Raw genomic sequence first — 14,654 nt, forward strand, 5'->3', positions numbered from 1 at the left:
TACGTCTCACCTAACAGAATTTAAAGATGTAGATGCATTGTTTATGTGCTCCATCCTAATGTCTCTTGACTTAGGACTGTGCACTGACCTGAGTTTTCTCATGCCTTTCAGTAACAAAATCCTTCCCTCCACTTCTTTCTGGCCTAAAGACAAAACACACATTAGACACTTTTCCTTTCTGGGCACAGAACAAAGCTGCTGCAAGTCTTGCCTGGTTACCATAATGACACGTAATTGCAGTCCTTCACTTTTAAAGTTTACCCTGTCTCAAGGGTAATGGCAGTGACAGGAGGGGGGATTTTATACTGTAAAAAAGCCAAACTATGAAACTGTTGTGAACTATTTTAAGAAAATTCCTTTAGTCACCAGTACCTTAGAGGAGGGTGTAATATTTTGACTCCATTGTGCTTTCAATTGATTCTGGAAGGACCAGGCTTTCCCCTGCAGGAACTGACCTTGTGCCAGTGACATCAGTGGAAACATTGCTATAGACTTTATTGGGAATTGGATCCGATGCACAGTTTGCACCAGTTGTGTGATAGCCCAAGATAAAGTCTTTTTCCTTATCACATTAGTAGCTTCTATCATAATGTACATGTTAAGACTTTAACTTCTTGTTGAGGATATGGCTACTATTGAAACATGATGAGCAATAATTTTCTTTCTTTGAAAAAGTCATTTTCCGTACTTTTCCACTTGGAAATGATATTTTTTCCACGAAGAAAGAAAACAGTCACATTTTCAGACCTACCCCTGGAAAACTTTAATAGAATCCAATTCTCCTTCTGTCATTAGAAAAACTCTGATAAGAAGAAAATATTTAACTTTCACTGATTCATTTGTATTTTTCATCCAGTCTTCCCTGCTTGCCCTGTTCATTTTAGGAATGGTTTCATGGTGGCAAAAAGGAACCACATTAACAATATTTCAGTTGGGAATATTATGAATTTTGTAGTGAACACTTGGACTGAATTCTAGTCTTAAAAGCCAGTTAACAAGTTCTCCCACTTACTGGTGGAAGAATAAGTGAATTTGGATATTCTTTTCATGGGCAATATACCTGATTTGCTAAAGTACATTCTTAATTAATTGCTTACTATATACTATATATACTATATACTTCCATACAGTAGAAATATTTCTACATTTTAGATGAAGATGCTGTAACTGTATTTTAATGAAATCTAGCATTACTTAGACTACATTACTTTTGCCAAATGCACTGTTGAACATTTACAAGTATACTATGAAGTACTATCATAACAAAATTATACTTGTCAAACAAATGAATAAAGTGCATTTTAAGGCACATTACTTTGTTTTTAATTGTATTTGTTCACTTACTTGGTACATTAGATCATAAAACGCAGTAATTTGTGATGGAACTTCCAGCCAGTGTAAATTATTACATTCTTACTGTACACATTTTATGGGATTTTGTTTTTTAAACTTATCACCCAAGTCTTTAGTGGCTAGGCAGCTATCAGGAGAAATAAATTAACATTAAAGGTTGTTATAGACTACAATTTAGTTTGATTTTTAATCATGGACCATATGGTGCCATATTTTGTCATATCTGATAACCCATCTTGATCAATTCAGTACTGTGGATCTCTAGTGTCTCACAGAGAGTGCAATAATGAATGTATGACATGAATAATAGTCTATAATGCTAACACTGTCAGGTAGAAGGAACGATCTGGTTTGCAAGATTATTACTTTGTGATTTTTTTTATTTATTTTTTTTTGTCACGGGCCCTCATGATTATAAAATAACAAGCTAGCAACTATTCAACACAAAGCATGGGTCAAATGCTCTCTGTTTCTCATAAGCAATTTGTGATGATTTTAAGTATGATTCCTGTGAGTATACATGAGAATGTAATTAATTTCTTGCAGAATTGGGAGAAAAATGCACCAACAAAAATTAATGAGCAGATAGATTTTTGTTCAGAGAAATAGACATGTTAACAAAATACTCTGGTACATAATGTTTTCTTCACATGGAAAATATCAATGTATACAATTTTATTCTTTGGTTATTTTTATATACAGAATAATGTATGTTATTGTTTAAAGAAATGAGGGAACACCAACCAAGGTTTTTAAGGTTTTATATATATATATATGCAGATATATATATAAATTTTAAAAAGGAGGGAAGATTGGTAGCTAGTTGTGTGCATAAGGTTAAATAATGTTTCCCAGAATTTGAAAATGTCACATTTTTCTACAGCGTATAGATGGAACATAACTAATTCAATAAAAACATGATTTGAAATTTTAAGTTAAGGTTTGCAATTCACAGAATTAGATTATGACCAATGAAAAATGATTCAGCTGGAACTCCCCAGTCCCAGTATGAAAATCTACAAGGATCCTGAATGGAACACTAACAAACAAAAGGAAAATAATGCATTGGCTGGAAATTCATCTTCAAAGCTCTTAACTAGCTTTTGGCCCATGGTCTTTCCACTCCCTAAATAGCGTTTTTGTTTAAAAACTCTGAATTTTCATGTTGGTAACTCAGTGCAGCCAATTTGCCACATGTATGTGAAAGTTCCCTTGTATAGGACAGAACATAAAATAGGTGGTTTTGTATCTATGAAATGGCACATTGCTCTGTGCAATGTAAACAACAGATGATTGTGAGAAGCTAATTGTGATCCATAGTGATGCTGTTCTTACTAGCCAGAGACAAGCATATTCATTAACCTTGACAAAGCACTGCTAAATGACATCTTGAATTTGTCTGCCAATATGGGCTACAATTATCAAATCAATTGGCTTTGCAGAAAATCAGTTCCTATTCTTCTACATGGCTCTTTTCTGTTGGCACTACCTGTGCAATTTTGGCCTTGCCAAACCCTTCTTTGATGAAGGAGCTCCCTAGATTTTATTAAGAAGCCAGTATTTTCAGAAATACGTCTCAAAAAGAAAGATCTCAAAATAAAGGAAACACTACTACAAAATAAAAACTAAGTTCAGTATTTAAATGGGCAATTCCTAGCATCAGTTATTTTGTACACTTAATGGATATGAAGTCTGCATATGAAGAGTGAAAACTTCATTCCTGACTGCGAAAATAATGAGGTTGATTTTCTCCTCCTAAACAAGCCAATTACACTTTTTCTTAGAATGATAATTTTATATTTTTTGATAGGACGTATAAATCTGAATTTAATTAAACATGCTACTGTAGACATGCCTAGAATTGTTACAAATTAAATTTTTCACTTATTTTACATGTAAGCTAATTAATAGACAATGAAAGTGAATAATAATCACTGTCTCACAGCAATGGAAAGCACTACAGTTCTTCATGGAAATTGGTTATAATCTGTGAAATCATTACTGAAGTTACATGTTGCTGTAAACATTCCTCCTTGTTTAAGAGCTCTTAAACAGTTGTAGTAATGTTTACTTAATCTCTATTCAGTTCATTGTGGAATATTTAAAATCTTATTTAGCATACAATATTGAAAAGACAATCATTATGCATGTTGTTTTTTTATTCATTGTCACTGTAGAATGTTCATCTCCCAGTAAGCGGCAATAAAATTCTTTTATTTTGTTCTGTAAGTGCCATTCTCAGGTTAATTATTTTATTGCACTTTTGATGAGCATATTTTTTCTTCCTGATTAATCTTTGGAAAACTTTTTAAATGGCATTTAACACTCATATAGAATTTTTTTCCACTTTCCTTGACTGCTATCAGCAGCCTGCCTGCCCTCCATGGCGCACAGTCAGCATCTTCAGATTCAGCACTTTCTGTCATTGATTGATAGAAGACACTTCTTTCCCAGTTACTGAGTCAGACGCATCAGGGAGAGACAGACAGGCTGCAGGGGAAAATTTAATCAAGCAAAAGGAATTTGGAACCAGAATTCAGTACTAAAATCTGCTATAAAGTACATAAAATTTCTAAATATTGCTTAGTTGATAATGGACATTTAATGAAAAAAAATTAACTTAGTATTCTAAAGCACACCTATTTAATGACACAGTGTAAAAGACAAAGCAGTGAATCTCAGGGGCTGGATTTATTATGTTCAAAAGTACTTTTCACTTAACCATATTGTAACCAAGTATGCCCACAGTGAATTTGGTACACAGTATGCACTCTTCTCACTGATGATTCAATTAACGTGTAGTGGCTTTTAATAAACGTGTTAGTCAACTCCATCCAGGTTCTAGCAGAAGCATGTTTCATAGAACTGTTATTAAAACAATACATTACAACACAAACATTTAGCTAGAGCCTGTGCTAAAATGGCTTTCTCATTCTAACGGAAACATTTCATTAAAAAGTGAGTTTAAAGTTAGCACCTAACTCCGTACAGAAGGGAAGAGAGAAAGAAAAGAAGACAATGACCACTTCAATCAAATTCTTAATGCTGAGCTACTACAGTTCTTTTAATCTAACTAAAATTTTGGTTCAGTATGGTCAATAAAGGCTTCCCACAGTTGGTTTGGTCCAAATATTTAGTTGTTCTGAGCTGGCTGCTGGCAGTGCATTGTTTTGTTCTGCAAGCACCATCCATTAACTGAACATTGGAACATTTTCTGAAAGTCAATCCCGAACCCAAAGTTAGTCTATGTTCTGAAAACTGAGGAAACGTGGGGAAAAGCCAGAAGACTGTTAAGAAAAAATAATAATTTTCTCTCAAACATACACTTGGGAAAGGACGCTGCCCAGTCCCATCTATCTCAGTTCATAATATTTTCTTAATGTATCTCAGTTCATAATATTTTCTTAAGTACAAGAACAGTGCATCACATTCTTCAAAGCCATTGAGCAACTTTTCTATGCCTTTTAACATAAAGGAAAACATTGAGAGAGCAAGAGTTAGAAACAGTTTACCTTTCTATGCAAATCCAGAAAAAACTAGGTCTTCCTGGTTTAGGAGGCAAGCAGTAATGATAAAATTTTTAAAGTTATTTTTGTTTTTCCATTTTCTCTTTATCCAAAAAAAAAAAAAAATCAACTTTGGTACTGTAATAGTTTTGTTAATATTCCTGCTGTATGGTCTTGAGTTCACAAGGAAAGCACTTACTTTTGGGGAAAAAATATCATGGCTAATAATCCAGATTTGCTTAAATGTGGTTAGATTTAAGTTTGGCTGTATGTAGGTCGACAGCTGGCTTTAGGATAATGTTTTCACTTTTCAGAAAGCAGTCAGCAGATATATGCATGTAGGTCTGCCATAGGATATATAGTTGTATGGTTTTATGTTAGCAATGTGATTCGTGATTACTTTTAAAATGTCAATTACAGGGTTATTTCCCAAAGTCTATGGGAAATTATTTATGGGAAAATGTATTATCCATCTTCAAGGTAGTGCCTTCATGTAGACTGCACACTGTTGTAGATATGATCTGCCTGTCCCAGAAGGATTAGCCTTTTTTGTTCCTTTAAAAATCCATATTAATTATGACTGCTACTAAAATGAAAGTTGATGCTCAGTGGAAACAAGCAGAGAAAAATTAGATATCTTTTAAAGTGATAGGCAAAAAGAAGTTTATGCTAAATTACCACATTTTTGGTTTTCCCAAATACTGCAATCTGCAAGTTTCCACATGAATGCAGAGGTCTGTCATCACTAAGTAGTTTCCAGGAGCAGGATTTAAGACTGCAAAATGGGTCAGACTCTAGTCTACTCTGTGACTTAGTCTTGGTAGTTTTTAAAATCCATGCAGTTTGTTTACTAGCCATACGCATTGATGAGAATGATCAAAGGACTATTTACATTTATACAATCTGTCTGTACTGGTATATTATTTAGATACCCTGAAGTACATTCATCAACCAGTATAATCTTGTCACTTAGCCAAGTGTGATACAGAGGTCCATTCGGCAGCAGAGTAGATTTGAGATGCAAAGTTTTTAAGGGAAAGAAAACAAAAACCAAAAAATTTCACAGTAACACAGAATCATTTCTTACAAACACATTTGCATTAAAATGCACAATAAAACCAAACCACAATAGGCACAAAATGCAACAAAATACTCAACAACAAAATCAATAATAACAAACAAGCTGAGCAGCAAAATGAGTAAACAACAATTAGAGTATTTAACAAGCAGGCAGAGAGAGTCTGAGTTCCTATGCTTTATATTAGGCAATGATAATTTGAGCTTTAGAATGCTTTCTTCTTCCTGCCACTTCCAATCTTGCTGTTGAATTGTATGTGACATTCAAATTTATCTAGTGAGATAGCACTCCCAATGCAAAGGTTTTTAAAATACAATAATATAAAACCTTATTTTTGCTCTTTGATTATTTTTCTTACCATGTAGGTGGACCAAAATCATGTCCATCTAACCAATCTAGATGATATTGTTCAAATTTCTATGCAACGTCTTGTTCAAATCAACTCTTCTGTTCCCCCTACTTCTTATTAAATGTAGATTTGTAAATTTGTAAATTTTACAAATTTAGATTTTGTAGATTTGTACATATTTGTAAATATGTACATTTTTCATATTTGTTAGAAGCAAAGCAAACTTCATAGGACAGTATTTTCCAAATGTTTGGAATCAGGGATTTTTTTGCTTTAGATTAAGCCTGACCATGTAAACCTGGTCTTTCTGAGTGGCCCTAACCCTGGACACTAGCCCTAGCAGTGTTAGCTGCTGGTTTTATGTCACAGTATCCTGTCCCTCCACTTCATAGAGCTGTATGCTCCTGCCAGTTTCCTGACATTTTTCTAAAAGCAGATCTGTAAAGCACTTAGGTCTCCACTGCTATTCTAGAATATTTTTATTGCTTTTTGGCACTCAAATGTAATTTGGTATAAACTTTGACTGTCAATGGTATTGAACATTTTTCTTTCTACTTCTTACATATTTAAGGCTTTGTGTTTATATCAATACTTTATTTCTTAAACAGGCTAAATCAATAATCTAAATATTCAGGATATCCAGATTCCTCTTTTCAGAGAGGTTAATTTCCTATGTAATAAAAGTAGACAAGGTCTTACAATATTGCATTTCATAATTTAAAATTTATGCTGATGCATTCTGTCTAAATTATCAGCTCTGTAAGATTGATACTAGCAACTGTAGGCAAAAGATGATGTAGGTTGTTGATGAACACCTCTTTCTTTTTATTGATGTAATAAGATTTCATTACTGTTGTAGTAAATTAGTAATAGGAATTTTGGCAAGTCCAAAACAGTAAGTGTATGTAATGCATGTTGTGATGACTTTTTTAGATTCTGAATTCTTTTTAGAATTGTTACTTTGAAATAAAGATTATAGATCAAGAGTTAAATTGTAAAGAATATATCAGGTGAACCACACAGCATGATATTGATATATATATATATATATATTATTTTTTTTTTCTCTTAAGACCACTGTTTTTATCAAAACACACTACATTTTCTAGGGCCAAATTGCATGACATCATTTACACATGAAGTGGTCTGAAAAATTCAAAATGCAAGATTCTCAGATATTTTCCTCAAATAGCAATTACTTTGAATAAAAATAGTCCTCAAATAAAGACTTTCTTGCTGATCACTTGATTCAGTAAATATCCAGCTTAATATTGCACATTATTTTTGCTTTTAGTTATGCACAAGGTTGCATACTATTTTTCAAATGAAATACTTTATACTTACCCTGCAGTGCTATATGCAAATAAGGAAAGTCTTACATTAATTTTTTATTCTTTCTGCTTTATACATAATTTCATTGCAATTATGCTCTCACAAGTGCTATTTTCCCCATTTTTAAAAGCTGTAGAATTCAATACTTAATTTTTGTATCAATATAATGTACTAATTTCCTTAAAATCACAGTAAGCAATAAGGCAGTAAATAGTTTATTTATTGGAAAAATTTAATGGCATAATGTTGCTCTTTATTGTGTATTTTCTCACTATCACTTCCATTAGATATAGAGTTTATAATTATACTATACATAAAACAGCATACATGCTTCCTGTTTATCAGATATACATACAGAGATGCACAGCCTAACTGAAGCACCAAGGAAAATTTTATCAATCTCAGTAAGCATGTGAAGTCTGAAATATATGTTGAGATAAGTATCATTCCATTTCCTAGAAGAAATAGGACGAATATCAATATCAGCATATTAGCTGGCAGGGAGTCCTGGACTGTTCTTATAGGTCTGAAATTCTAGATGAAATGGACAACATGATACAGCAATATTTAATAGCTGTGGTGATAAAACGCGTAGGCATTTTAGGTCACATAAGAAGTTTCATATGCTACTTTATCTTCATGCTATGTCATTAATTAAATGATTTTGAGACATAAATAAAGCTTGCATGAATAATTTTAATTTACCCATGATGAATTGATAAGAAGTACAGCGCTTGGAACCATGAAAGGCAGTGGACATCTGAAGGCGTCAGACTTTTCCATTTTCTATATTTAAAAGTTTTGCTAAAAATTCAGTAAAACTTAGTCCATTCACATATATGCTTTGTGTTTTGCTGGTCTTACATCTCTTGTGATACCTCCTGTGCACTCACAAAACGCTGTTTATATACTGTTGAGACTATGACAGACATATAAGGTCTTATGAAATTATTCATGTAAGACCATTACACATGATCTGTAAGTGACCTGATCTTTGAACTCATTGCCATAAAAATAAAACAAAAATAAAAACACTTTGATGAATGTCAGTGTATATCCTGATGTGTGCTTCACATGATATTGTGCTGTGGAGTGTCTCTTGCAGAGAAAACAAGAACCAGCACTAAAAATGTGCTTAGATACCTTTGTAATATCTTTTATATTTTATTTTCATTATCTTTTATGTAATATCTTTTATATTTTATTGCACCAGCAAACTTAATGAGGGTGCACTCTATTCCATCGTCCAGGTTGTTGATGAATAAATTGAACAACACTGGACCCAGTACTGACCCCTGGAGGACACTGCTTGCTACCAGCCTCCCAACTAGACTCCTCAGCACTGAGCGCAACCTTCTGAGTTCTGCCATGCAGCCAATTATTAATCCACCTCACCATCCACTCATCTAAGCCACACTTCCTGAGCTTGTTTATGAGGATGTTATGGGAGACGTGTTGAAAGCCTTGCTGAAGTCAAGGTAGACCACATCCACCACTCTCCCCTCATCTACCTAGCCAGTCATCTCATCATAAAAGGGTATCAGATTAGTTAAACATGATTTCCCCTTGGTGATTCAATGCTGACTATTCCTGATCACCTTCCACATCCTCCACATTCTTAGAGATGACCTCCAGGATGAGCTGTTCCATCACCTTTCCTGGGCTTGAGGTGAGGCTGCCTGGCCTGTAGTTGCCTGTGTCCTCCTTCTTGTCCTGTTTGAAGATTGGCATGGCATTGTCTTTCTTCCAGTCTTCAGGCACCTCTCCTGTTCTCCATGACCTTTCAAAGATGATGGAGAGTGGTCTAGCAATAACATTGGCCAGCTTCTTCAGCACCTATGGGTACGTTCTATCAGGGCCCATGGATTTGTGGATGTCAAGTTTGCTTAGATGATCTCTGACCTGGTCCTCTATGATCAAGGGAAAATCCTCCTTTCTCTGGACTTCCTTTCCTGTCTCCAGGGTCTGAAATTCCTGAGGGCTTATCTTAGCAGTAAAGACTGAAGCAAGATAATTCAAATAATCAAGAAAAATAAATTCAAGTGACTAACTTGCTTAGAAATATGGGGCTGTGTGTTTAGTATAGAAGTAGGTTATTTAGCGTTTACCTGGTATTATATATAAAGGATGTTTCTTATTTCATGTTGCTTTATATACAAGTATCTAAGCTGTGAAATTCATGCCAATAATAATAAACAAGCCACTTCAAGGTGCTATGTACAGCTGTCTGAGTTGGTGATAGTTTTCCCCTGCCACTGTTGGTGATAGCACCAAACAACATTAAATTTGAACTTTTAGTGCACAGCATGAGTTAGATAATATAAATTGAAAAAGAAAAAAATCCTAAGCATACGAAGTTAGGTCCACTGGTTATGGAACCAAGTAATTTTTGCTGATCTGGCTTGTGTGTGACTGTAACACTTTATATGTAACAGTATTGCATGCGTTTATTCAGACAGTTCAGTGGTCTGTATAGCTATTCCCTTTTATGTTGGCTGTCAGACTTACATTTTGTAAGTGGATATTATACTTTATTTGTTAAGATGTCTTGGAAGTACTAAACTTAAGGCAGTCTGCTTTTACTTCATACTTAATAAATTATCCTTCTTCTCCGAAGTATAGAGATACTAAGATATTAATTAATAATAATGATTATTTTCCAAAATATTATAGTTAAGGGATGACATAACATCCCAAATACCTGAGTGCACAGTAATTATTGATTTGGTTCTTCAGCACATCTGGCATAAACTATTAAAACTATTCCTCCTGTAGATGGAGGAAGGGAAGGTATACAGTCAAAAGGAGTTCTTGAACCACAGTTACATCTTTCTGCATGAGTTTACAAGACTGGATGATTATATGTAACACTCAGGCTCTCATCTGTGCTTCTGCACTCACCTCTAGAAGAGGCTCTAACCACATGCGGTTTAAAGTAAATAAAAGGAAACTTTTACAAACAGGAAAATCTTAAGACTTCATGTGCTTATATGGTCTCACAATGGAAATACTTTTTTCCAGTGCAGAGAAATTAATATGTGTTTATGACTGCAAATACTGTGGCAGAGTTTATAGATTTAATAGAGTTAATAGATTAAACTATTTTCAGAAGTTCAGTGGAAAAGTCGTGTATTAACTAGGTATTACTTACATCTTTGGTTTATGCAGTTTTTAAAATGTTTGAATAACAAAATAATGATACAGTTTGCCTTAAATTCATTTAATAAGTCTTTTATTGATACTTATATGTTTCATTAAGTAGGAAACTGCCAAAATGAGAACAGCAGTTTGTGTCTTTTCACAAATGTGACATAGTTTAGGCAAAAATTGTCATCTTAAAAATTAAGAATGCTTTTATTCTCTCTGTATTTCACTAAACTTTAACTCTAGTACTGCACATTTGAATTAAAAACATTTTTATGAAATTGACAGTGTAGTTTGGAGAATTTTTGTACATAATTTTCTTGTCATGTTTCTTGTTCAGTAGTAGCTAGCATCACAAGCATATAAAGTAAAGTAATATCTACATAAGAATCTCTTAGAGTATTTATTGACACTGCTGCTGAGCTGGGGTCTATATTTTTCCAAGCAGCGCTGTTCTGAAGTAGAATTTTAAATTATTAAATTAGTGAAAATTAACCTTTGTTACATTCAGCAGTAATTCTCGTAGGACCATAAACCTCTGAAAAACTGGCCAGAGATTCCAACTGAAAGTTTTCAGGTTTATGCCTATTTCAATATTTCATCTTAAGAAATTATCCTTGCATTGGATAAAATTGTAATTATCCATAATCTTTTGAAGCTAATCTCAAATCCTTAAAATAGACCACTTTAAATTAGACCACTTTAGGTCTAATTTAAAGAAAATCTTAGATTAACAATCTGTATTTCAAGAAAAAAAAAAAAAGTGAAGCCTCACATTGAATTTATACCTTGTTTAAGTGTATATATTTTTGGAGTGATTAATTGTGGATATATTCTTGTCATATCATAAGGACATGACATTTTATATTCAGAATTATATTTTAAACATTTCATACAGAATATAGGTATCAACATTTTAAACCACTGTGGAGTGCCATCATAAGTTTGCTATCACCTGCCAGAGTAATCTTTTCAGGTAAGGAAGAACTTTATCCTCCTTTACATGTATAAAGGCTTTAAAATACTTTGGGGAATTTTTCTGTACCTACAAGTAATGAAAATAAAAATATTTCCTTGTGGCATAAATCTGCTGATGCCCATATTGTCACTTCTACAATTAAAATTTTTCAGTTTTCCCTTCTAATTTTTCACATTTTTATACCTTCCAGTGTTCTGACACTAGGTCTAAAACACAGCTACTTACTGTACCTTAGTTTCTAATCACATCAGACCCACTCTAATTATCATTGTGAGCAGTTCTTTCTAGTCCTTTAAGGGTTCCCTTAAAGGGAAGTGAGTGGAGTGGAGTGCATTGCATTGAATGAACACCTTAATCTTTCAGAGTGTCATAGAAGGCACACTTAATGCAAGTCACAAACTTGCACTGAATTATTCAAACAGTTGTTTTTGTTTTACTGGCATACTGCACTGCACAGCATTGAGACACCTATAAAAATGTGATTATTCTGTTGCTTTGCAAACGTTAGTTATCAGTGTCAAGATCTGGTAAATAAGCTCAGTATATCTGCAATTTTATATCAGTGTTTAAAATCCTTGTTCTCTTCAGCATGATTTAAGCTTTGAAAACTCAGTAGGTGCAATCATTTTATTTCACCAAGTAGTACCTATTGTTGTTGAAGATACACAGCACAGATCCTTATGCATGCTGTATCCTTATGTGCATGTCTTAGAAAGTTAATCTAACCAATCCATCGTTTGTGCTTGCCCTAAATACCGTATTTTTTAAAAATTAAAAAAAATAAATCTGTTACATTTTTTCCCCAATGTATGTAAATTATGTAAAAAAAATGTATGTAAAATTACCTAAGGACACTGGAGCCATTCAGAATTATCATATGAAAAATGTTTCTAAAATTGTGGAAGCAAAAGAAAAAAGTTAAAAAGAAAAAAAAAAAAAAAAAAAAGGTAAAACATATCTGCCTATGTCCCAGATTGTGATTCTGAGAAGTCTTACTTGATGTTGCTGAACATGGTTATAAATGCTCCTCTGAACATTTTCTATAACCTTTTTCTGAATTCTTACATAAATGCTGATGGGAAAAGGCCTTCTCTGATAATACAAGTCTTGTCTTCAGTACTTGAATAAAATAAAGAGTTTGAAATTAAAATAACACATTAGAAAGTCCTATAGTCTTTTGTTTGTTTGTTTGTTCATTCATTTTTACATGTTCTGTATTTCTTGATGTCAAGCATTCATCAAACCATGATGCCTTTGTTGCTGATAAATAAGTCAGCCACCCTTATGGTCAACAAAAAGTCAATACAATTAAGCAATCAGTGTCACCTGGTTTCAAGGTTTGAAGTTCTTATGATGTAGCATTAAGGGTAGAGGATAGAGTACTAGCTGGAAAAATTGATACCACTTTTTGGTCAACTGTGCGTATGTTATCAGTAAACATATGAGAATCCAGCCTAACCCTGCTTAGATGCAAGATTATTTTATGTTTATGAAATAATGCAAGTTAGAACCATAAAAACTACTGATCTTTGACTCAAACATTTAATAAAGATAGTACTTATCATTGTGAAAAATAATGATGGATATAATAATGAACTCCTGGCCTGAAAAATGGCAAATCCACTTTGATGACATAGTTAAGTAGGTACAATTGTTAAAATAGACATTAAAATTTTTTCTAATTAAAAAAAAAAAAAAAAAGGAAAAATTCCTCTGAGAATTTGAGTGGCTGTGGGAGAATTCTTAATGGAAAAATGCTTTAGTGCATCAAAAATCTAAGCTTTTTTTTTTTTTTTTCCTAAAGTACAGAGTTATTTTTGTTGAAAAAATGATCTTAACTGAACTTTCTCTTTAAATTGCCTTAAGAGTTTTACTTAAAATTCTTTCATTTATCTTTAATTCATGAAAGGGTTGGTAATACTTATAGGAGAACATTTGTATGTGAAGAAGCCTCCAAATATGTACTTGTACGTACTTGTAGTTATGTACTTTTTCATGCAGTATGTTTGATATAATGGATAACTGTGTATGCATATAGAGCTGAATCGACTTGCATGACAAAGTCATTGGGAATAAATACATGAATGTATAAACATTGTACAGTTCAGGTACTTGCAGCTTTCCCTCCACTTTTAAAACAAAGATTGCTTTCAATTATAAGTGAAATATGTAATAGTATTGCCAAAGTTTGGTGAGACCGTGTCTTTGTATGGTAACTGTATTTACAAATGGACTGATGCAGAATTTAAGAATTTGTTTAGCAGAACTGCAAGTATTTTGTTTTTCGTATACATTTTGTCTTTTAAATTCCTTGGTGTGTCTTATATTGACATCCCACTTTAGGGGGGTTTAGGTTTGTTTGTCTTTTCACTAAAATTAATTGAAGCATTGAAAACAAACCTTAGCCTGCCTTTTTATTTTTTTTCTTTGTTTTCCAATGAAATTGGAAAATTGTTTTCTTTTGTTTTCTTTGAATCCCCAGAAAATGGTTGCTTTGCACCAAGAAAGATGCACAGTCCAGCAGCATTATTTCAGTCAATCTAATTTCAGAATACTTTTATGAGGGAAAAATAAAATGCAATCACTTGTGAGTCCTAAAAAAGATAACTATGAAAAAATATTCAGACAGCTAATACTGTTCTAAGAGTATTAAAGTATAGCACTGTCCTTTGCTATGCTTTGTTTTTGTTTTATTTTTCAAATAGTGTTGAGCTGACAAATGCCAAAGGAATGCAGTATAAATTCCCTAATGTGTATTCTGCCTTCTTCAAAGTTAGAGAAGGGGGAGGGAGGAAAAGCTTTTTTGTTTGTTTGTTTTTGTTTTGTTTTGTTTGTTTGTTTTGTGGTGGCTATTGGATTCTCTCAAGTGTGTGAAACCGTGAAGCAATTGCTATGCAAATGCATTCAACAACA

Source organism: Aythya fuligula, chromosome 5 (assembly GCF_009819795.1).
Source record: "Aythya fuligula isolate bAytFul2 chromosome 5, bAytFul2.pri, whole genome shotgun sequence".
NCBI lineage: Eukaryota > Metazoa > Chordata > Aves > Anseriformes > Anatidae > Aythya > Aythya fuligula.